We start from the raw sequence: 25,735 nt of genomic DNA, 5'->3' as shown, positions 1-25,735 counted from the left end.
ATGTTTTTTGTTTTCCCTATTTTTCCACGTGAAAAACGAAGCACGTGCGGGCGTACAGAAGGTTAGCATGAAAAATGAGGAAGCCCATGTCGTGGGGAGTCTAGGGACTATAGGGTGTTGTTTAAAGGGCCCAATAGCCATTGCCATTCATAAGTCACTCTGTTGGAAAGTGGAGCACGGCAACAACTTCATTTTCTATAAACTAATATAAAAATTGTTGATACTGTGGAAGACTAGTTTTTCTTTTTCCATCTTTCTTCTACATAAACATTCGATGGAGCTTGTAAGTAGGCTAGCCGTAATCCACCCATTCGATCAACCATGGAGAGAGATGATTCAATTCGTGGCCATGGGCATGAGAATGATGTGCTGGAGCCACTAATAGCCAAGGAGGAAGCAGTTGTATTTAGAGATCATGAGCAAAACGAATGGAAGTGCAATAAAGCTCTAGTATGGGAAGAAGTAAAGAAACAATGCTGCATAGCAAGGCCCATGTTGTTAGTGAATTTGTTACAGTACAGCTTGCGGATGATATCTATTATGTTGGTGGGGCATGTAGGGGAGCTTGCTCTCTCTAGTGCATCTATTGCTACTTCCTTTGCAGATGTCTCTGGTTTCACTCTATTGGTAGAATAAAAAAACCTCGCTCTACTTTGGTTTCCTTTTATTGTAAGCGTTAAAAATTTGAGTAGTTTTGTCAAATTCTTTTCCTTTTTAACCTCCCAAAATGGGAAAATCTATAGAAAGTTGAAAATTAAAACCATTATCAGAGAATTTGGACTATTTTCCTTAAATTCTTAGTTGCACTGAGTCCTAACATACATGATTCCATAGAACTTGAAAAATAAAAGCATTATCTCAAAAGTTGGACCCTTTTCCTTCCAGGGTGGCTGTTGTCCTTAAATGATTAGTTGCACTGAGTCCTAATGTACATGATTCCATAGATCTTGAACTAGCAACTTGCCCATGTAAAGGGTAGAATCATAAGACATCAAACTGCTCTGTATTATAGATAAGCCATCCCCTGCAACCCATATTTGATAAACTTTTTGATCATGTAACTCAGTAGATATTTCATAATCATGCACTGCTCAATGAGATATCTCTAATAATAAGTGGTTCATGAGGCACAATACTTTAAAGGTATTTATTTTTAATGGGGTTGCACAATTCACAACAGTGAAGATTTAAGTTTATTTTGAAGTCATGGATGAAGTGTTGCATGCAAGACCAACAATTTTGTCAGATGGGAATGGGAAGTGCTTTAGTGTAAGGACCCGCTTGTCCTAACCCTAGTTAAACCAAACTTAAACTCACTATTTTAATTAAAAATTAAATTAACCATTATTGCACATCCAAAAGCAATGATTATCAACATGCAAGTAATAGATAAGTAACTGAACAACTATGCAACTCATAAATAACATGTAGAAATTAAATGTGCATGCGAAAAATAACAAACTAAAATTACGCATGAGGACTGAATAGAATGCAAACCATAATTAGTTAAGATGTTGAGTTATGTGTGCATATGTGTAGCATAAATCATATGCATGAAATTATTACGAATTAAATTAACATGCAAAAACTCATAATTAAATAATCTACCAGATAATTAAATATGACCATGCATGCATGCGTAAATGAAAACTAATCTAAGTAAATCATGCATGTTAGTGGGTTAGTATGTTAGTAGCCTTTTTTCTTCTTTTTTTATTTATCAGCTACATTGCATGGCAACTTCTTGTCGCTTTACATCATGTGATCTTATAGGACCTTTTTCATAACCTCTACATGCGACCATTCTGGTCTTACAATGAAATAAAATATACATCTTTAATTATTACATAAAATTTTATCTGGAATCTCTAACTTTCTCTGTCTTCGGATGTGTCGCCTCCATTTGACCTAGATAGCCTCCTCTCGCAAACCAGATGATAGACATATGACCCAGGCATTTTATCCGCCCAGCCAAATGAAGCATAAGCTTCCCGGTGCTCTTGATAAACTCCCGTCCCTCACGACGGAGTATCCTAGCAAGCCGGTACCAACTAGTAGTAAAGGAAGCCTGTGCAATCATGTAGAACTAACAACCCATCCTGGTTGAACTAACTACATGTGTTATGACAGGGAGATAAATAAATAAATAAATATGATGGCCATCATTACCCTATGACCAAGGAGGGGTTTTTCTAGCTCGCCAGTAGCAACCTAAGTATTGGAACCTTGTGCAAAGTACCCAATTAGATAAGCAATTAGTAAATTAAATAAGGGAGTTTAATATAAATGATAAAATTAAATTATTAAAATAAAATAACAAAATAATAGTAAGGATAAATTATTAAATATACAAGTATTTAATATTACTAGCTTGATTGTAATATTAAATACTTGTATATTTAATAATTTATCCTTATTATTATTTTGTTATTTTATTTTAATAATTTAATTTTATCATTTATATTAAACTCCCTTATTTAATTTACTAATATAATTAATTTCTAGCTTGATTGTAATATTAAATACTTGTATATTTAATAATTTATCCTTATTATTATTTTGTTATTTTATTTTAATAATTTAATTTTATCATTTATATTAAACTCCCTTATTTAATTTACTAATTGCTTATCTAATTGGGTACTTTGCACAAGGTTCCAATACTTAGGTTGCTACTGGCGAGGTAGAAAAACCCTTCCTTGGTCATATGTCTGCCTTCGACGATTAACCTGCAACTTACTCCAACTCAACAAAAGGTCGTCAGATCACAATAATAAAATGCATTATTTATATTATCAGGTTTGAAAATCTAATTAAAGCATCAATATCATTAATGATCATAATTAAAAATAATAATTCATCATCATTAAATAACGATATTATAAAATAACTGACCATCATTAATGTCATTAAACCATAAAATACCATCTAACATCATCCATCTAACATCATTAAAAAGCTAATCAAATAATTACGTTTAAAATGTCAACATTATAAGTATCTGGCATAGAAAAGTAAATCTAACTAGGGTCTAAGTCGGGTCATGACATTTAGAAACACTATGTGGACAGGCCTACGGGGCAAAGCAATACCATCTGCTTGGGATTCATCTGCAGAGAGCAATTTTTGTTCTTTTTTGTGTAAGCATACCGGTGGCTGTGGTGTGGGCATATATGGGCAACATTCTAACTGCATGTGGGCAGGACCCTTTAATATCTTTTGAAACAGGGGGATTTGCCAGATGGATGATTCCTAGTATGTTTGCTTATGCAGTTCTTCTACCCCTTATAAGATATCTCCAGACACAAAGCATTCTCTTTCCCATGATGCTATGCTCCACAATTACTTTGTGTTTCCATGTTCCCATCTACTGGGCTCTGGTATTTAAAACTGGTTTAGGTAATAAAGGGGTTGCCCTGGCAAACAACATTTCCAACTGGGTCAATGTGGCACTTGTTTTACTATATGTTAAAATTTCACCTAAATGCAAAAGGACATTGACGTCCTTTACAAGGGAGGCTTTGCATGATATTAAGGATTTTCTCAAGCTTGCAATTCCATCTTCACTGATGATCTGGTATACTACTTTCATCTCATTACTGCAAAATTTGATCCAAGTTATCTGTGTACTACTTCCTTTTAACCCTTTCGAAAACTCAAATTTCATAGCATGTGAGGAACAATTTGACAAATATAACAGATCCGTTATTGTTCATCACACAAGTTATTAATAATGCATGGTAGATTATACCAAAATGTTTTTTAAAACTTATTTTGTTTCCATGGTTGTTACAGCTTGGAGTTTTGGTCCTTTGAAATGCTTATTCTTTTGTCAGGCCTACTGCCCAATCCAAAACTTGAGACATCAGTTCTTTCAATCTGGTATGTATGTTTAATGTGAGAGTTTTAGTTATGAATTAATCTTAATAAGGGCATTTTATTGCCTCGAATTTGTTGTTATCTGGGCTAGTTTTGATATTTTGTAGCCTTAACACTAGTGCCCTATCCTATATGGTTCCCTCTGGTTTTGCTGCTGCTGCAAGGTTAGTACATTTTACAGCTAACTAGTAAACCTACTAGTCATTTGTCCTATTCAATATACTAGGAGCTAGACACTTTCATGATGTTTGCATGGTAGTACACAAGTTTCAAATGAATTGGGAGCTAGACGCTCACAAGCTGCCCGTTTGGTAGTGTATGTAGTGTTCTTTATGACAATCATGGAGGCACTCATCGTAGGATGTCTTTTATTCTCTATACGAAATGTATGGGGCTATGCTTACAACAATGAAAAGGAGGTCATTGATTATGTTGCAAGCATGATCCCTCTACTGGCAGCTGGCTCAATTTTGGATGCAATTCAAGGCGCTCTTTCAGGTTCAGATTACTCTGCACAGTCATAGTTGGAACTACAAACATTTTTGTCTTGAAGTCATGATATCATAACAGCACTTTCTTTTTGATTGAAAATAACATTTTAGGCATTGCTAGAGCATGTGGGTGGCAAAATTTGGTGCTTATGCTAATCTTGGAGCATACTATATGGTTGCCATTCCTATAGCTGTCATTTTGGCCTTTGTACTGCATGTTGGTGGCAAGGTTAGTTACACTTCCCTCATTGATTTGACTTACAAAGCTCTGAATTTTATGTTCTAAATGCTTAAGTTAAAGATGCAAACTTTGATAAAAGAAACAAAGCATATCTTAACTGTCAGAGTGAGATTTTTGACAGATAAAGGATAAAGAAAGTTAAGTCCATCTAACCTGTCAGAGTAAGATTTTTGACAGAAAGGATAAAAAAATTAAGTAAATCGAACCTATCAGAGTAAGATTTTTGACAGATAAAGGATACAAACCTTGCATTATGAAAGTAGAACAGTTATTGAAATCCTAGTTCTAGCGTCCTATCGGCTAGACCATTCTCAGTGACATTGAGAATATAAATTATTTTCCCTGTTATAGGTAATGCTATGAAACATTCAAATTTAGTTAGCGCAAAACTGAGAATGATGATCTGTTCATTTCTCAAACTGAGAATGAAGCCAACTTCATATTATATCTTATTGTCTAGACTTTATTTTCACATAATTGTTTTACGCAAACAATTTTTCATAACAAATTTTACTTGACCATGTTATAAATGATAATATTTCTAGGATTAGAGTTTACTTCAGATTATATCTTATTGTCTGGACTTCATTGCCATATAGCTGTTGACTATGCTTCATGTAAACTATTTTTCATCGCAAGCTTTACTGGCTGTATTATAAATGATCAATAACACATTTCTACGAATAAAGCCAACCTCAGATTATATCTTATTGTCTAGATTTTACTGTCACATAATTGTTGACTATGCTTCACACAAACTATTTTCCAGGGCAACTTTTCTTGACAATAACACATCTCTAAAAATATAGTTAATTTCATGTTATATCTTATTGTCTACACTTCATTACCTATGTTTCACACAAACTATTTTCCATCACAAATTTGACTATTATAACATATAACACCATAATAAAAATACCAAAATAATAAATATGAAAGAAACCTCCAAATGTCTCCTCTTAACAAGAATAGAGGCAAAATGTAGTTTTTACAAGAATACTTAATATTTTAATTTGTTGCTTATACCAATTTTTTATGGATATTTCAGGGACTCTGGCTTGGAATTACCTGTGGCCTTTTTGTACAAACAGTTTTACTGTTCCCGATAACTTTATGTATAGAATGGGAACAACAAGTGAGTAGCTCCAATGACTCTATCCATTCTTAAGGATGGACTTAAAAATTCCAACAATTATTAGTATACATACGAAAGAACACATGAACTTTATCTATTTTGGAGCAATGATGGTGTATAGGACAGAGAAACTAAATCTATTTTGATTCGGCCATCACAATGAATGCTTTGAATAGAAATACACCTATTTTGTTTACTAACAACGTTGGTTGTTTTATTGCCAGGCAAGAAATGCAAGAGAAAGAGTATATACATCCGTATTGTGTGTGTGAAAAAGTGGAACTATAGCTGCAAGCACAACACTTAAATTAAGTCATTATATGCATGGTTAGTAATCAATAATCAATAAATAAAAACCATAACAAAGCGACCAATTGCCTTCTAAAAGATGCGAGTATAAGATTGCTCTCATATTTTTATAAGCAAGACAAAAGATTTAATCTATATGATATTAAGCTTATATGGATGCAAATAATGGATAAATAATTCAAGCAATAATTGTATATGGTGAAAATGGATAACAATAATAATGATATTGAAAGGCTAAATGAATTCAACCACAAAACCCTAGCCTAACAACAACAAAGATCCACCATAACATATGAAGATTACCTAAGACAATGCAAATCAAACGAAATCACAAAGATTATACCATCACATGTCCAATAGGGTTTGGATCTCTATTTTTCCTATCTCCATTGATCTTGCTTGATATATTTTCTCTCAGATTTTATGTGTGCACAAAAGCTCAACAAAAAACGGAAATGTAGTTGCAAGTAGGATCGCATATGCCAAGTAGTCAATTGATCAAGTAGTTAGGTTGATTAGGATGATTGATTAGGGTTTGATAATGAAGGAAACATCTCTTTATATAGAAGACACTATATGAAATGGAGGGATAAGATTGAGAGGTGTAAAAGGAGGTCGGCTCTGATTAGAGGGTAGGTAAAAGAAATAATAAAATAATGAAAGGGGTAGGTAGTGTATGAATTAAGAGATGAATGACATGTGTCATGGGTAGAAAAGGTTAATGAATTAATTAAATAAATAAAGATTTATTTAATTAATAGAAGGAGTGAGATCAATTAAATAAATAAGATATTTATTTAATTTAGGAAAAGGATAATTTAAATAAATAAATGTATTTATTTAAATGAGAAATAAGGCTAGAAGAGGATAAATGAATTAATTAAATAAATAAAGATTTATTTAATTAATAGATGAATTAGGCTTAAAATAATTAAATAAATAAAATATTTATTTAATTAGATAGGACAATTTTAGGTGTCTACATTTTGCCCCTCTTTGAGACAATGCGGCTTGTCGCATTGTTTCAAAGAAGATAAGATGAACAGATACAAAGTTACCCCAAGATGGGAATGATATGCCCCCTCGAGAGATTGGATGAAAAAATGTTTGAAAAGATCGCAAACAATCTCTCGATAAGAAAGATGGGATAGAATGGACTGACCGGATAAAGTGACAGAGTCACAGGATAATGAAGACTGACTCGAAAAACGAGGGCTAATGCAGTCTATAAGATAGACCACGAGAGAAATACATCCTCATTGTCATCTACACCTCCAAGAGATTAGAGTGCAGAGAGAGAAAAGAGCAGCAACAATCAACAGCGATGGCTTTGGTTCACAGATTCGATCGCGTTCATCGATTCCAGAGGCCAGCAGAGGTAGGAGAACTAGTAAGTACCACAAAACCTCCTTGTACTTTGATGCATTTATTGTTGTCATTAATGCATGCTAGGTAATGTAACAAATGCACGTTTATGTCAAGAAAATGCATTTGTGTCCAAAAATGTGAATTTGTGTCTTCTAAGTCAAATCGGCAGTTCTGTGATGAACATACACTGTCAATTGGATAAGCTGCTGAGAGGATACACTCAAGCAGGTCCTCTAAGGAAGACTAGGATTGCAAATAGGGCTAGGATTGACAATTTTGTGATAGAACATACGTTGCCAATTAGGAAACTACTCAAGAGGATTCACTCAAGCATAGGCCCTAGGATAAGATAGATCAAGGCACTTTGTGATGAACAGTGAGTACCAAGATATAGTACTTTGTGATGAACAAGGAGTACTAAAATATGAGTAGCACTTTGTGATGAATAGTGAGTGCAAATGTGAGCAGCACTTTGTGATGAACAGGGAGTGCATAACATGTAGTACTTTGTGATGAACAGGGAGTACCACTAGGATAAATAGCAACACTTTGTGATGAACAGTGAGTGTCACTAAGATAGATAGCAACACTTTGTGATGAACAGGGAGTGTCACTAGGATAGAATGCCATATGCATTTAGATGAAAAGTAGCATTTTGTGATGAACATTGAATGCCATGATGAATGACATGATTGATTTTCTTGACTACAGGAGTATTTGCCTATGTTGGAGTCACGGGAGAGATTCCCGTCGACACAAAGATTGCGACCTGAGCTGACCTTCGAGGACCGAGTGGCTATTGAGGCTATGGGTCTGAGACATATTCTGTATGTGCCTAAGTTTTTTGCGAACATGGGACTGCTAACTGCACTAGCGGAGAGGTGGCACTCCGAGACTTGCACTTTTCATTTAACGATGGGGGAGATGACAGTCACCCTCAAGGATGTATACAGGATTCTGAGGATACCGATCGATGAGGAGCTGATTCTCTATGATCGAGATGGAGATAGGGAGGCCCTAAGATGAGTGTTCTGGGACCTAAGACTGGAGATGAGGGTAGGACATGTGGCTTGGGACACCATGACAGCTACAGAATTAGCGCTGCCAGCAGTGATAAGAGGAGCAATCAGTGGGTTCTTGTGTTCTGATAAAGCGACACGAGGGTTGGCTGTGGGCTGGGGAGGTGCATTGGAGACACTGGTGACATAGCACACCAGATATGCCTGGGGACCGTGTGTGCTGGCACACCTCTATTATGAGTTGCATCAATTTGTGTACCATGGGTCAGTGGGATTGGGCTGCGGGGTCACATTGTTTCAGGTGTGGGCCTATGAGCATCTACTAGTGACGAGACTGATATATTTCAAGGGCAGAGGTCACAGGTGCAGTTTCGTACACTTATACGACATGATCACCTCACAGCCACGAATTGGCAGGTTAGAGCATTGGCGGCGAGTTATTGATGATATTGATATGGTTATATGGAGGCCATACCTAGGATGCGAGCAATGGGAGGATGGTGCAGTAGAGCTTCCCTACACCTTCCGAAGCAGGTATCTTATTGGGCGAATGCCCTATGTACTTGAGAGGCAACTAGTGGACAGGGTGGGCAGGCAGTTTGGTGTGATCCAATGGATGCCATGGGGTTCAGGCATGTATGCATGGACTATCAGGGATCAGGTGCAATTTGGGCCCTTATTATCATATGATCAGGCTGTTAAACAACTAGTAGAGATGATGCCCCTACCCTAGAACATGTGGCCAGAGATCGAGGATGCTGGCATGGATGCCGAGTACACAGCATATTGGGCCAAGCATCCATTCCCCCACCTGACAGATCCAGGAGAGCTACTAGATAGAGATGGTGGTGGGGATGGCGATGATGATGGAGATGATGGAGGTAGAGGCCGACGGAGGAGGAGGGGGGCAGTTGGAGAGAGGAGGGTGGCACTATGGAGGGAGGGTGGAGAGGGGTCGCGGTGGATTATTGCTACAGGTGCCAGTAGCACAGGGTCCCAAACAGGTGCAGGTACAGGGACAGATACAGGGACAGGCACTAGTATAGGCATAGGCACAGGGGTAGGCACCCGTACAGGGGGAGCCATAGGCAGAGCCACAAGGGGCTGAGGCAGAGGAGGATGAGTTGATGGAGCTGAGGGAGATCTGCTAGGGACAGGCAGATGAGATCCAGGACCTGGAGAGGGAGAGGGATAGACTCAGGAGGCAGTTGAGAGATACTGAGCAGGAGCGGGATCAGGCCATTCAGTGCTACATAGAGGCTGAGATAGCATTGAGGGTTGGGAGGCAGGCAGCAGAGGACACAGGGGCTAGATATGCCTACGTCCTATGGGCAGGGGAGGAGATTGCCTACTAGTGGGATCTCTATTATGGTGCAGTGCCAGCTGATCAGTGGGTGAGGAGCTTCCATAGACCATCGCGAACAGCAAAAGCTATAGGAGGGAGCCAGAGGAGACAGGAATCTAGTGGTGGGGTTATGGGTCCTCCACCACCACCAGATAGAGGGGACAGGAGGGATGATCCTGGGGTGGGTCCTTCGAGGGCTCAGATTCTATCGAGGCCAGGCAGCTCCAAGGGAGGGAGTTCATCATAGCCATAGAGGGCTCCCTATGTATCAGTATTGTATCATTTTTGTATGATGATGTAGACACCTTCGGGTGATTGTAGCCATATGTATTTTGACATCATTGTATCATGACACTTTATATATATATGAGATGATTCTTCTTTGCAGTAGCTATATGCATGTGTACCTATGTGATGAGATGTTTTATGATGTGATGCTTATGATATGGATGCAAATATGTATATGATGCAATGCAATATTTTTGTTCTTTTATGTTTTATATGTGTATGCATGATGCAAATGTGAATGTATGAAATGCAGATGAATATGATAATACAAATGTAAATTGTGCTAACAGGTGTTGTGTGCAGGATGTGATGCAGTTGTGATATCTATATGTATGTATGAAATGCTTATATGTGGTAATGCAGGTGCAACTACATGAAATGCAAATGTTTTTGGTGTGTCATTATACTCAGTCATGTGATAGCAGGCTGCGCGGACTCGAGAAGGATGATGGAAATTAATCAAGAAAGGGGGATGGAAGATAGAAGATATGAAAGTGAAAGAGCTTCTTGTGTGTTATCATCATTGAGCTTTATTATGGCAAGTAGGTTATGACAATCGAGGCATATGTTCGACCCAGAAAGTCATTGTACTTATTTGCATGGAGATAAGATAGTCACAAACAAGGAATGCCCCAGTTCATACTAGAATCATAGTGTCCTCATATCCTTGGACAAGTCATAGCATTACTAAGAGACAATCCACAGACAACAAATACAAATAGGTGACGATACCCCATCCTCGCCTTTCTAGTCAAAGACATCCTAGAGATAAAATCTCTAGTCAGAGACATCTTGGAAAAGCTAAAAGACATGTCACCAAAAGATAAAATCAAAAGAAAACCAAGACTCGACACCAACATCCATTGTAGTCCTCAAATTTAGTGTCTCTTGTCACTTGTATAAGTCTTATTTGATTGTGGTCACAATGTTTACTTTCACAAAAAGGACAGATAGCACGGAAACATATGTTGTCTGAGTCTCTTGAAAGATTTGATTTGTTGAAGCCCATTGTTGTTGTTGTGTCTCATTTGAAACTGACTAAATCCATGAAACTAATACTTTATTGTGGAGAATACGAAACTTTATTACGAATCGGCGATGCAAGTCTTGCTTTATTGCGAATTGTGTGCGGATAAACTGAAGGAAGCTGGAAGAAATTGTACTCCTCAAAACATGTGATGTTCTTAGTTCCACACCCATCACTAGATGTAGGATTTTCCTTAGCCATAGATAGGAGCTGATTTATTATGGATGGAAAGGAGTGAAAAGGGAGGTTTATTATGAATGGCAAACCAATCTTAGGTAGATCAATAACAAGCCATGATGGGAATGTGTAAGTTTATTATGGATGAATTGGTCATGAGTGTGTGTAAAGTGAAGTGATGAAAGAGAATCCTGAAAGAGGGAGGAGCAATGTCTCTACGCATGGCATTGGTGACCCAGTTTTCACCATGGTACTTGCCCAGGGTGCCACCAAAGTGGTTTTAACCGTTGGACGAAATATTTTTCTTTACTTTTTTGATTTTTTCAAAAAAAAATTTGTGTCACAAGGCGCCTATTTGCCAAGTTTTCACCAAGTAATGTTTTTTTTTGTTTTATAATTTTATTTTTTTTGTATTTTTGAAATTTTTTATTTTTTTGTATTTTTGAATTAGGATACTCTGAAGAGCTATGTGTAAAACCTGCGAAGGTGCATGTTGTTGATAGGATCCTCCAAAGGTTCACCTTCTGTAGTTGAGAGCTGATATGCCCCAGATCCATATGTTGTTGTAATGATGTAAGGACCAAGCCAATTTGGTTCGAACTTTCCCTTCTTCTCTTTGTCTTGCTAATTTTTGGGATTTTCTCTAAGAACCAAATCACCTACCTCAAATGTCCGAGGCTTGACTTTGTGATTGCAGTTGCGTTGTTCCTTGACTGAATGATGTGTAGCTTGAGTGACTGTCTTCCTTGATAAAGGAATTGAGATAGAATTACTAATGTGTGGACTATGTAGGCCCGTATGCGTATCACCTAAAGAAGTTTGGGCATCCTTGATAACAAAGTCCTTCAAGGAAGCTCCATTAAAGGTCCATGATGTATCACCAGAAGGGAAAGGATGTGTGGAACAAGTAGATGAGTGATGAAGGCTTATGATTGTGAAAAGAAATGAAAGTATCATGACATGATAGAGACTTAGGATCAACAAGTATACGTTTTGACTTAAAATTGTAGAACTTTTGCCCCCAGTTATTTTGATATTAGGGGAGATCATCTCTTGTTCTTTTTTCTTCATGGGATTTTTATCCTTGACTTTTATTTTTTTAGAGTCCAATAGCTTTTGATTTTGATTTAGACTAAAGGACTTTTCTTTATTATTGACTTTTAGATTTTTCTTTTCAAAGCTTGATTCTTAATCCCTAATGAGTAAGGGTTTTTGTAATTCTTGTTGATCCAAGTCTAGAAGTGGAGTGCAAATGGAATGAGTGGATGAAATGGTAAAGATATGTGATTTCTCAAGAGGGCTGGTGATACGGTTAATAGATTCTTCATTGGAACCACTCTTAGGACTATTGATATCAAGAGTTGATTGCACCACTAGAGGAGATTTGCATTCAGACTTAGTAGCCACAACACTAGGTGGTTCACACCCAATTCCTTGGTCTTGTATATTGCTTGTAGATTGTTCCTGTCGACAAAATGTGTTAGGAGATAGTGGGAGTTGATCAACATGAAAGATATACTCACCACATCCTAGGTCTTTAATCTTGAACTTTTCTTTTAGCTCTGCTTGTTTTGATGTAGAAGCTTTCAAGGATTCTGGATCCACATATGCTGAAGAAGGAATAGCTTATCGATTGACTGGGATTGTTATTTCTGATCTAGGTCATAGATTGTTGCAATATATGAATGGATTTGGGTCAGCTTTGATAGTCACTTCAACTCCATTGTGTGGAAACTTGATGCATCGATGATATGTAGATGGGACTGCACTCATTTCATGAATCCAAGGACATCCTAACAATATGTTGTATGTGAGATCAAGATCAAGTACTTGACAAACCACATCCTTTGTAAATGGCCCAACTCTTAGAGGTAAGGTGATTGTGCCTTTGGATGAACGCTCTTCATCATCATATGCTTTGATAGTAATTTTGTTTGTAGAATTCACAGCTTTGTCGGAATATCCCAATTGTTTAATAGTGCTCAATGTACAAATGTTTAGACCGGCTCCTCCATCTATCAGGACTCATTTGATTCTATGTTTGTGTATGAAGGCTTCAATGTGTAATGGTGCATTATGTGGCTGACTTACAGAGGCATCATCAGCTTCTGTGAATGTAAGGGAGTGTGGAATGGAAAGGTATCCCATCATGGCTTGAAACTGGTCCACGTTCAGATCAATAGGAATAGTAGTTTCTCTCAAGATTTTGTCAAGAATGGATTTATGTGTGGGGGATATGCATAGGAGCTCAATAATTGAGATGAGCGCGGATGTCTTCCCTAATTGTTCTACAAGGTCATACTCAAGCTTTGTTGATGAGGAAGCGGTGTTCTTGGCTGGAGCACCTTGCAAAGTGATTTTACCTTGGCAGGTTGTAACATGACATTCAGAGGTAGGTTCGGGAGAAGATCCAACACCTTTTAGGACAATCTTGGGTCTCCAAGTAGAATTCTCAGGGTTTTTGTCCTTGATGATAATGGTAGAGACGTAATTGTCCATTGAAATGTGATTGATAGTTAAATCATAGTTATAGGTTGCTATGGTATAGTTCGTTTGGTCATCTGTGGCTTTAGCTTTTCCCTTGTCATGCTTTGGGAATGGTCCTTAAAAATCTCATGTTCTTGATTGGATGAGTGCCCTTCAATCTCAATGTCACCCCTATCAATGAGATCTTGTATGATGTTCTTCAGTCGATGACAATTTCCTGTCTTATGACCTTTGCTCTTATGAAATTCACAATATTCATCATCATTCCACCAATTTGGTTTAACCTTTGGTTCATATGGAGGAAAATCTGGAATAGTGATTACCTTGTTTACCACTAGCTTTTTGAAAACTGACTCAAGTGTTTCTCCCAATGGAGTGTACTTCCTTCGTGATTTAGAAGTTGTTTGAGTATTCACCTGATTTGATCCAGAAAAAATGGATTTGGGTCACATCGTATTGGCATCAACAAAACCATCATTGACTGTGTTCTTGTTTTTATTCTAAAATCTTGGCTTGTCTTTTCCTTTAAAGTCCTCTTTGTTTTCCTTGAATATCTTAATGACTCCTTGTTCAATTAGGACCTTTTTTGTCATTAAGCCTTTTTCAATGACATCCTTGAAGGTGGACAAACAAGCTTTCCTTAGATCATAGCCAATGTCTTTGCTAACATTTTGGGTGAACATCTCTACCATTTGTTTTTGTGGAATTTCACAAGAGCGTCTGCTAGCTAGATTCCTCCATCTTTGTAAAAATGATGAAAAAGACTCTCCATCTTTTTGCTTGGTGTTGCACAAAGTAGTGACTGATATGTCTGTCTCTATGTTGTAGGAGAAATGTTGAATAAATGCCTCTGCTAAGTCACCCTATGACTTAATTCCAGGTGGAAGTTGGGAGAACCATTCCATAGTTTGATCACCTAGGCTCTGTGGGAATAATCTCATCAAATATGTCTCTTCTAATTCTATCTCAATGCAAGCTATGAAAAATTGTCTTATGTGTGCCTTAGGATCCCCTTTTCCTCTATACTTATCAAATTTAGGCATCACAAAGTGTGTAGGAAAAGGAGGCACTGGAATGCTCTTGTCAAATGGATAAGGACATATGTCTCTCATTGTGTAAATTGGCTTCAGTGTATTTATGTCCTCCATTTTCTTTTGTAGGTCCTTGATTTGTTGCTCCAAATTATTCTTAGGTGGAGACCGACTTCTTGGACCATACCCCATGCTTGAGGCACCAATTGGAGGAGAAGCATGTTGCATATATGGATGATATTGATCATACACATGTTCATATGGAGGAGGTTTGTAATGATGCTGCATATATGGACCACTTGGTATATATTCATGTTGAGGAACGAAATATCTATTTTGTCCATGTATACCATACTCTATAGGAATGTCATGTTCTAATGTGTTGCCCCCAAATTTGACACGAGGTTTCCTTGTGTCCAAATTTTGAGCATGCCTTTGAATATCCAATTGCTTTGGTGGTTGATCCGTAGCATTGATATGTGATTGAGCATATTTCTTCGCATAAGACTTCCATAATGGTCTGCGAAGGTGAGTATCACATGCTTGACCATGTGTATGTGGGATCTCTATTTTTTGAAACAAAGACGATGGTGATTCGGGCACAAGATGTGGTCTTCTATTGCCTCCACTATTAGGCCTCCTTTGATCCATGTTGGAGTGAGGTTGTTGCAAAGGTCGATTTTCCATTATTTGAGACATGTCAAAATCATGAGGTATCTTGGCTCCACTTTGTGCCATCATTTGTAAGAAGTATTGTCTATCCCTCCTCATTATTTCCTCAACCAATCGATTGAAATGGGGATCCATAATGGATTCTTCCACATCTATTGAATGTACTAAAAATTTGTCCATATCATCAGTGTGTGTATCATTGTTGTTTGTAGTGTCCATGTTCTCAACATTTGGAATGTTTCTATAGGCATCCATGTCAGGTAATGTAGTATGATCAGAATTGAAAAAGATATCATTGTCATACTCATAAGAACTCATGTTTGCGAACTCTTGAGCCTCTTTAGTCTCTCTCCTAGATTTTTGAAGATGGGTTTCAACCATGAACAAGGTATTGACCGGGATGTGTGAGACTAGATGAAAAATGGAAAAAGTATGGAAGACCAAGAGTTGGATGGAATGTAAATGAATCTGAGGTGTACTTGTAATGTCCAAAATGTAAGACCAAGTATGTATGTAGTAGAGTGGGTGTGACTTCCAAAGAGAGGATATTTTCTCTTGATGAGGTAAGTTGACCTTGACTCTAAGTAAGACTAAATGAGACCCAAAGGTGATAGACCTTGATGAGGGACCACTTAGCAAAATGTTGTTGTATGTAGTGTGTTGACAAAATATGATGAGGACAAGCAAGTGACCTTTTGACTCAAGTTTAGACAAATGTAAATTTAATGCAAGATGTAAAGAAATGATGGACTTTGTGAGACCCAAAGACAAGTTGAATGCTAGATAAAAACCTGGAGAAACAACCTAGGAAGCTCAAGAATTCTGAAACTGATTGCTCTTGTTTGCTGGACTGTAAAAATTTTCCAATTTGTGAAGTTGTTGGTTGTGACCAAATCTAAATGTTTGACTATTTTTCATGACAAGAGGACACAATGTTGATGAGGACTCAATGTTTGCAAGTGTTTAGACTCAAAATGACTCCAAGAAAAGTGTTTTGTTTGATGTAAAAATGTTTTGCATACACTTGAAGACACAAAAGACACAATGTTTTGCTGTTTGGTCTTGAATGTTTTGAATGTTTAAAATAAGTCAAGCACAATTCTTATGGCTGGCCAAGACAATAGTTATTGATCCCACATGGGTTTTACCCCCGAGGCTACGCTATTCAGAGCGGAGACTTAGATGCTTGACCTCACTGGCTCCACCCTCGGCACTCACTTCTCGGGTCAGCCAAGCATCAATCCCCACGAAAACACCCCATAGCGAACTTTGTATCTCTACTAAGAACCATATGTGTGTGGGCTGCTACCAGAGGTCCGACCTCCTACCCCAACAACTAGAAGGATTTGGGCTTCTAAAACAAAAAGGTGCTAGTAAGGGCATTCGCTTGTGTGGCCATACATGCGGCACTTTCAACTCTGTAAATACAGAAGGCTCCCATCCGATAGGGGTTACACCCTACAACTAATCAAATAAATTTGATCAAACGGGTTTATGGGGAGACATAGTGTCGGTATGAACTAATCAGCACATGTTATCCATAGTTTTCACCATGAATACAGTTGTTTATAGTGGTTCGGAAGAGGTGGGTTTTCTTCGCTACCACTTGGGTCATTCTCTTCTCACTAGTAGTCTTAATGACCACACGGGAAGACAGGCCCTCTAAAGATTAAACAAAAAGAGCCTATTGCTCAAGACACAAAAGACAATGATTCAATTTTAGTGCACCAATTGAAGTGTTTGCTAGTCTATGAAAATAAGGCACACAATAAAAATCCAAAAACCCTTCCCAAGGACCTGCAACAAAGATTTATTAGTAGTTTGGATTGTTTCAAATGATCACCCCTTCCTGCAAGCACACAAGTTAGGTAAATTTTAGATCCAAAAGACTTTGTGAAATAGGGGCCTTCAACAATGCGTTTTGTTGACCAATTCAAAGATCCGATTCATCATTAAAAAAAACACCTGTAAAATTTCAAGAGATTTCCAGAAATGTAAGAAAATCCAAAAAATTTGGTAATTTGTTCCAAAAATTAATTTTTCATGAAAAATCATAAAAAATTCATATAAAATGCAAAATCGATCCAAAAAATTTGAAATTTTTATTGGAGAGTCCTAATGGTCTTCCAAACCTACATAAAAAAATTTCTGCAACAAATCAAAGCAGTTTGTGAGATATAAGTAAAATAATGCAAAACCTTAATTTTCAAAGATTTGATTTTTGAGGAATGATTTGCATCAAATTTAAAATCACAAAGAACATATCCTATGTATAATTCTGAGAGATTTCCAAAAATGTAAGAAAATCTGAAAACTTCACTAATTTGCTCTCAAAATTAATTTTTTATGAAAATCATAAAAAATTCATATAAATTGAACAACTGATCCAAAAAATATGAAGTTTTTATTGATTCCTTCTGATACTTTTCTTGACCTGCATAAAAAATTTGATGTCAAAATTCGAAGCCGTTTGTGAGATCTAATCAAAATAAGGAAAAACCCTAATTTTTAAAGATCTGATTTTTAGGGAAATATTTTGCATCAAAATTAAAATCACAAAGAATAGATCCTGTGTATAATTCTGATTGATTTCCAAAAATGTAAGAAAATCCGAAAAATTCTCTCATTTTCTCTCAAAAATAATTTTTTATGAAAAATCATAAAAAAATCATAGAAAATGAAAATGTGCTCCAAAAATTCTGAATTTTGTATTGAGAGCTCCTAATACTTTCTTCAACCTACAAAAAACATTTGGTACAAAATTTACTAGCCGTTTGTGAGATACGATCAAATCTCTCCAAGATCTTGATTTTGTGTCCAAAACCCTAGCTGCACAAGGTTATTCTCCAAATTGTTTTACAAAACAACAATATAGGGTTAGAAAAATCTGCAAAAAACACAGATCTAACAAAAATCCATGTCCCATGGGGCGTGCCAAAATGTATATGGTGAAAATGGATAACAATAATAACGATATTGAAAGGCTAAATGAATTCAACCACAAAACCCTAGCCTAACAACAACAAAGATCCACCATAACATATGAAGATTACCTAAGACAATGCAAATCAAATGAAATCACAAAGATTATACCATCACATGTCCAATAGGGTTTGGATCTCCATTTTTCTTATCTCCATTGATCTTGCTTGATATATTTGCTCTCAGATTTTATGTGTGCACAAGAGCTCAACAAAGAACGGAAATGTGGTTGCAAGTAGGATCACATATGCCAAGTAGTCGATTGATCAAGTAGTTAAGTTGATTAGGATGATTGATTAGGGTTTGATAATGAAGGAAGCATCTCTTTATATAGAAGACACTATATGAAATGGAGGGATAAGATTGAGAGGTGTAAAAGGAGGTCGGCTCTGATTAGAGGGTAGGTAAAAGAAATAATAAAATAATGAAAGGGGTAGGTAGTGTATGAATTAAGAGATGAATGATATGTGTCATGGGTAGAAAAAGTTAATAAATTAATTAAATAAATAAAGATTTATTTAATTAATAGGAGTGAGATCAATTAAATAAATAAGATATTTATTTAATTTAGGAAAAGGATAATTTAAATAAATAAATGTATTTATTTAAATGAGAAATAAGGCTAGAAGAGGATAAATGAATTAATTAAATAAATAAAGATTTATTTAATTAATAGATGAATTAGGCTTAAAATAATTAAATAAATAAAATATTTATTTAATTAGACAGGACAATTTTAGGTGTCTACAATAATCAATTCAAGCAAATATGGATTCAAGCAATAATGGATGCAAACAATCTAAAAAAACACAATGATCTTCAATGACTCCAGAGCGAAATTAGCATGATAATAATCTCTAAGCGTGTTCTCAAATATCTCTGGGGTAAATTGGAATGAGAGCTGAAGACTGAATTTATAGAGAATTACAAGAGAGATGAAGAAAAAGCTCAATTTAGGATTAATTGAAAATAATTGAGAAATCAGATTCAGTTAACCTTGAGATAGATTCTAATTATAGCTTAATTGGAATGCATTTAGATAGGAAGTTCAAGTTGCACTGGAAATAATAATAAATTAATTCCATGCATTTGTAATAAAAATAGATAATTTCATGCATATATTTGATTTAGTCAAGAAAAGAGTCTTTTCAATGCAACTGAACTTCTTTTTTTGAAAAGCTTTGAGTTCCATTTTTAGAGAATAATTCATTAATTCAATTTAATTGCTTTTCTGATTTCAAGTTCTAAATTTAGAAAAAGAAATAATATCTCAAGTTTGATTTCTCTCTCAATTCAATTCTTTTTGTTTTATTTTCAATTCAACTCTTGATTTGTAATTAATTCCTCTTTTGTAATAAATTAATTCCTTTTGCATGATTAAATGGCAAATTTATTAATTAATTAAATATACAAGGATATTTAATAAATTAAAATAGAATAATTGATCAAAATGATATTCTTGGAAATGATTTAATTAATTAAATATATATTTAATTAATATTGAGTAATTGATTTGCCATGTGATATTTGATGATTAAAGAATTAATTATGTGTTCAAGATTGATTTAATTACCTTTGGTTAGGACCTTGGTGATGTTGTCGAGATTAGGGGCCCATGGTTTAGATGACCATTTTTAGGGTATTACATTTGCCCTTCTTTGAATTAATGTGCGAGCAGTGCATTGGTTCAAAGAATGTGTGATGTCTAGGAAATGTCAGTTCTGAACTTGATTGATCACAAACTAGATGAAGAGCAAGGTGTTTAGCTTGATTCGAAACGACAAAGCTGAATGAAGTCTTATCAAAGCAATACCGATCCCGAACTTGATTGAACTTAGGAATGCTAGAAAACAAAAGATACCGAACTTGAACTTGATTGATCAAGAAGCGGGTCTTACTAATCTAGAACTTGATTGATCTAGACACAGCAAGTGAAGATAAAAATCTATCTTGAACTTGATTGATCAAGATACGATGAGTGAAGAATAAACTGTCTAGCTTGATCAAGAAACGAATACTGAACACCTGCCTAGATTGAGTGTGATCAAAGATACTCTTTAAACTTTTGATTGAGTTTAAACGAATAATCAGCTTGATGTAAAGTGATAAAACTAATTAACGTTAAGAGATTGATTCAGAAAAAGACAAATATTAGCTTGATTTGAAGCGATGAAAGTGATATGCCCCTAGCAATTGATTCGATTCAGATGATCAAGATATCTCAACTTGATGTGAAGCGATGAAGATGAGATGCCCCTTAGTAATAAGGATTGATTGATTTTCTTTAGTTGAAAAGATTTTGCTCGACTTTTGATGAAGATTTGAAACAATTTCTTGACTATGAAGATATAAGGTCATAAGGTCACGAGAATGCCCCCTCAGGAGCGAAATCGAAAAATAGCGAGGGTACTTGATTATAGGCGATTACTAGCGAAAATAAGTTATTTGAGCACAAATTGATTCTAAAGAATATTTAAAAAATTCGGCGTTGATTGATCAGAAATTAAGTGTAGAGTTGATTTGTAGAGTTGATGTGTAGAATGAAATTGAATTAAGATTCAGCGTTGAAATTGAGCGCAATTTGAAGAAAGAATGAGCTTTTGATGAAAAGAGTGCTAAGTGGTCCAAATTGTGAAATTGACTAGCAAAATGATCTCAAATTTTGATTTCGATCCCGAAAATGGAATCAGAATGGTCTAATTAGCTAAGGGTACAATTTTCATGTCCATTGGAGCAAGTTGAAAATTTAGGATTTTGGCTATATATGGGACAAAAGTGTCATTTTCAAATCATTTTAACTCTCCAAGTTTGAAAATTCAAAAAGCCTTCTGCAAGAAAAATGGTGGTCCCTACCCATGAGCATCGATTCGAGTGCCAGAGAAGACATAATTGACCCCAAAACTATGAGCCAGCGGTAAGTGATCTATCTTAAGCCTCTTTATGTTTTCAATTTTGAATTTTTTTGTTCAATTTTCAATTTTTCGCATGTTAAGGGTTGGGTTTCACGTTTTATCGTGTGAGACAGGATCCTGTCTCGTACAAGTAACTAGCATACTTTCTTTTTTCATTTGAGAGCATTAGATTTATCGTTTGGATCCTACCCTCGTTTCGTACGACACGTCTGTAAAAAGACCATTTTGTTGTTTGGAATGTAATAATTTGTCGTTTGGGAATGTTTTATCGTACAAGATCCATTCCTAACTCATACGAGATGCTGCCCCTCTGTGTTTTGTCGTTTGGGGAACAGTGAGCATTTTTTAGGGTCTAAACTTGAAATTTTGATTTTACACTTGACTTAGTTAGATTTGCGTGATGTTTTATTTCTCTTCTAGGCTCATTTGAAATTTTTACTGATGTTCGTTATTGGGTTTTTTGCAAGTTCGATCACCTCCTGTGCTTTTTAGATGTGTATATCCTCCCACCATGACGTTAGTATGACATTTATCTAAGGTTGAGTAGGCTTAGGTTGATTTATGTGGTTTGACTCATCTCCTTGGTTTGCCAGATATCCATGTTAATCACAGTATCACTAATACATTTGGACTAGATTTTCGACTAAGGTTTCCAACAAAGAAGGTATATTGTGGCCAAATTTGATTTTTTTTTGAAAAAATGCCCGAATTCGTCGTAATTCCAATGGCAATTTGCCATTTAGTTTCGACGAATAAGGCATTAGCAATGAAAATTTTCTTTTTTTCAAAAAAATGCTCGAGTTCATCATAATTCTGACGACAGCGGCCATTACTTAAAAAAAAGAAGAGGGCAATTCATTTATGCATTGCAATCCCACATAGGCATCGATGGTGACTTCAACCCCCAACAACATCAAACTCACGTCGAAGGCATTTGTGACATTGCTTGCAATCCTGCACAGGAGGTAGATTCTTCACCTTAATTTCAAGTTGCAAAAAATATACCATTCAAGAGATTCCTTTATTATGCAAAAGATGTTAGGAAATGAGACATGTGGTGGTTAATTGCCCTAGTTTTTAATGCAAATTGGTCAATCTCGTATTCATATTGATTATCCAATCTCAGGTCGGATGGCTTCTAGTCAAAGGTGTGGTTCCCTGAATGCATAATACCCTATAGGAATCCACTCCTTGTAAAACCATAGAATTGTGATTGAGGAGTGAGCGTTCAATTTTATCGCAGCAATCCCTTCCTCTCGTATACATGCATGTTGATTGTTCACATGAGATCACATCTCTTTGTGGCATCATATCAAACAATTCATGAGCCTTGTCCATGTTTCCACATTTTTCATACATGTCAAGCAGGGCATTTGCAAGTACAACACCTAACAAAATTCCTCTATCTATTATACTTTGATGGATGTCCATACCCTATTCCAAAGCTCCCATTTTTGCACAAGAAGGGAGGATGCTGGAAAAGGTTATGGAATTTGGCTTTATGCCTGCCAATTTCATTTGCTTGAAAGTGTCTAAAGCCTTTTTGACAAATCCATTTTGTGCATATCCAGCAATCATTGCAGTCCACGGGACAACATTTCTTTCAGGCATTCTATCAAACAGTTCGCATGCCTTGTCTATGCTTCCACATTTTGCATACATGTCTACCAGGGCAATTGCAACTACAACATCTAACAAAATTCCTCTATCCTTTATGCTTCGATGAATTTCCATACCCTATTCCAAATCTCCCATTTTGGCACAGGCAGGGAGGATAGTAGCAATGGTCATGGAATTTGGCTTTACACTTGCCGATTGCACTTGCTTGAAAGTTTCTAAAGCCTTCTCAACAAATCCATTTTGTGCATATCCGGCAATCATTGCAGTCCAGGAAACCACATTTCTTTGAGGCAATCTGTCAAATAGTTCCTGTGCCTTGTCTATGCTTCCACATTTTGCTTACATGTCTAACAGAGCAATTGCAACTACATCTGACAAAATTCCTCTATCTTTTATGCTTTGATGGATGTCCGTACCCTGTTCCAAAGCTCCCATTTTGGCACAGGCTGGGAGTACACTGGCAAACATAACTAAAGAAATGCAATGATCAGCTCCAAAGACATCAAACCACTATTAACAAAACTAAGAGTCTAAAATATGATAGGGAATAGTGTGAGTTGTCCTGAAATAAAATATTTTATTTTCAATTTCAACTAAAACATAATTACTCAGCCATTTAATGTTATTAATAAATGTTTAATTTATGAAAGAGATAAATGGTTGGCCACAGGTACATGAGTTACTAAATAAGTGAATTTGATATTCAAACCTATCTACAATGAATTCAATTCTTGTCCATTAGTCATTTATGTTTGCAATAAGCATCTTTCTTTGTTTTTCTTAATCTTTATTCATAGTTATGTGCATATTTCACATTCTATAATTAGGATATCAAAAGCTATGGCTGAACACTAGCATGATGTTTGTGTTGTGGTATAGATGCATGAAAACATAATTATGGGATTGTTATATTATAGAGATCATAAATCTAGATATCGCATATTAGCTATATTATAGAGATCATAAACACAATAGAGATACCGATGGAGACTTAATTGGATGTAGCATGTCACACCAAAGTTGTTAGAGTATGCTAAGCTAGCACATAATGTTTCCTAAAGCCACATTAGTATTTTACCCAGATCATTATCTACCAAAACTAACTATAGTAATCCTTTTGAGGATTCATTTCATGGTGCTAGATCTTCATTTAGTTCCACTTCTTGTTGGAGAAAAGAACAGTTATTTCTTGAGGTAGATGAATATCCCATCAATAAAGGACAAGACCCTTTCTAGAATATAACAAATTCTACTCCAACAAAAGATCATGGGGGTTTCACTAGAGATATTGAATAAGAGATAGAATTCTACTGTTACATTAAAGCATTGGCATGTTCTTCATTTATTGATGTAAACTCTCTATGACGCCACCACAACCAACAAAGGTGTAAAAAGTTGTTTGCAATGCATGGATTTTTAGGATTGTCCTTTGAGAAAACAAATTAAAGTATGGAAGCAGGATATGCCAACTCCTGAGGGAATCTTGATGAAAAATAACTATAAAATATTTGGGCGAGCTTATATGCAAAAACTCATGCTTCCTGATGGGTTTATGTCTGATTGTTTCTTTTGTACGGAGGCAGGTGCGGTATCTTTCCTGCAAACAGAAGATTATATCCCAGAATATTTTATATCATTACAAGATTAATATTACAATTTTGGTATTTATCATAATCCAAAAGTGAGTATATCTAGCTTTCAACAATTGTAACTAGAAAGGTAATAAAGCTATCAGTTTTAAGGAATTTTTGTCAGGGATCAATTATTTTCTTTACTCATTCACAACACGGGTATCAAATCAATACTGGGTACAATGTCAATGCTGAAATGGTACTGATTATACTGGTCTCAATGCAAAACCTGACCATCTATAGAAGGAATAGGCATTATAGTTTGATTGATGAGAAATATAAGGTTTGTTTGATTACTCAAGGTCTTCATACATTGGGTATGTCATATGTATGCTCATGGATAGCATTTGACATCAAGGAGACAATAAAGAGACAAAACCCAGGCAGTAGCATATACCCAAATCCATGGGGAGATACAGAAGACATTTTCAAAGTAATATCTAGGCACAAAGCATCTTATTGAATTTAAATTTCTAGTTTGCTTATGGTACATAACACAACATGAAAAACAAGAAATACTCAATGAATAACAGGATTCATTGATCTAGTATTATCACAATCTGCACTTGGCCTTCAATATTTTCTCCTCCTAACATTGTTTATCCATTACCTGTCAAGTATAGAACTCTAAAACCCAGGGCTATTAAAATACATAAGACAACATTGTAGCATCTTATAATCATCTATTATAAAACCAAAGCACTTGGGAGTGATTCTTTTTTTTGTCACAGTCTAGGAAAATGGTGTCTACTAGAGCCTTGAATAACTGACTAGAAAGATTTTTAATTCCTTTTCTTTTTCCTTCTGATTTTTTCACTGTCACTTTCATCCTCTGAGTTAGATGCCTTCGCCCTTTTCTTTCTTCTTGTTTTTTCATACTCATTGTCATGATTTGAATTATTTTTCTTTCTTGGTGACTCCTTACTGCTCTCACTGTCAGTTTCACTCTCAAAATCTAAGTCTGACGTATCAGAATCTGACGAACCTGATGAACTAGAAGAATCATCATTAGAGGTAGATTCATCTAACTTAGGAATAGACTTTTGCTGCTGCATTATAAGCCTTGGCATATTCTTCAAATACTCACGTAAAATCTCAGTGATACCACCAAGACCAATAGA

The 25,735-nt window shown here is 35.9% G+C and overlaps 1 pseudogene; it reads left to right on the top strand.

The window, feature by feature from the left end:
* Positions 1–321: 321 nt before the first annotated feature.
* LOC131075334 (protein DETOXIFICATION 16-like) overlaps positions 322–25,735 on the top strand; it is a 47,998-nt pseudogene continuing 22,584 nt past the window's right edge.

The sequence above is a fragment of the Cryptomeria japonica genome, chromosome 2, assembly GCF_030272615.1.
Source record: "Cryptomeria japonica chromosome 2, Sugi_1.0, whole genome shotgun sequence".
In the NCBI taxonomy this organism is placed as follows: domain Eukaryota; kingdom Viridiplantae; phylum Streptophyta; class Pinopsida; order Cupressales; family Cupressaceae; genus Cryptomeria; species Cryptomeria japonica.
This window is presented reverse-complemented; position numbering and strand designations above follow the sequence as displayed.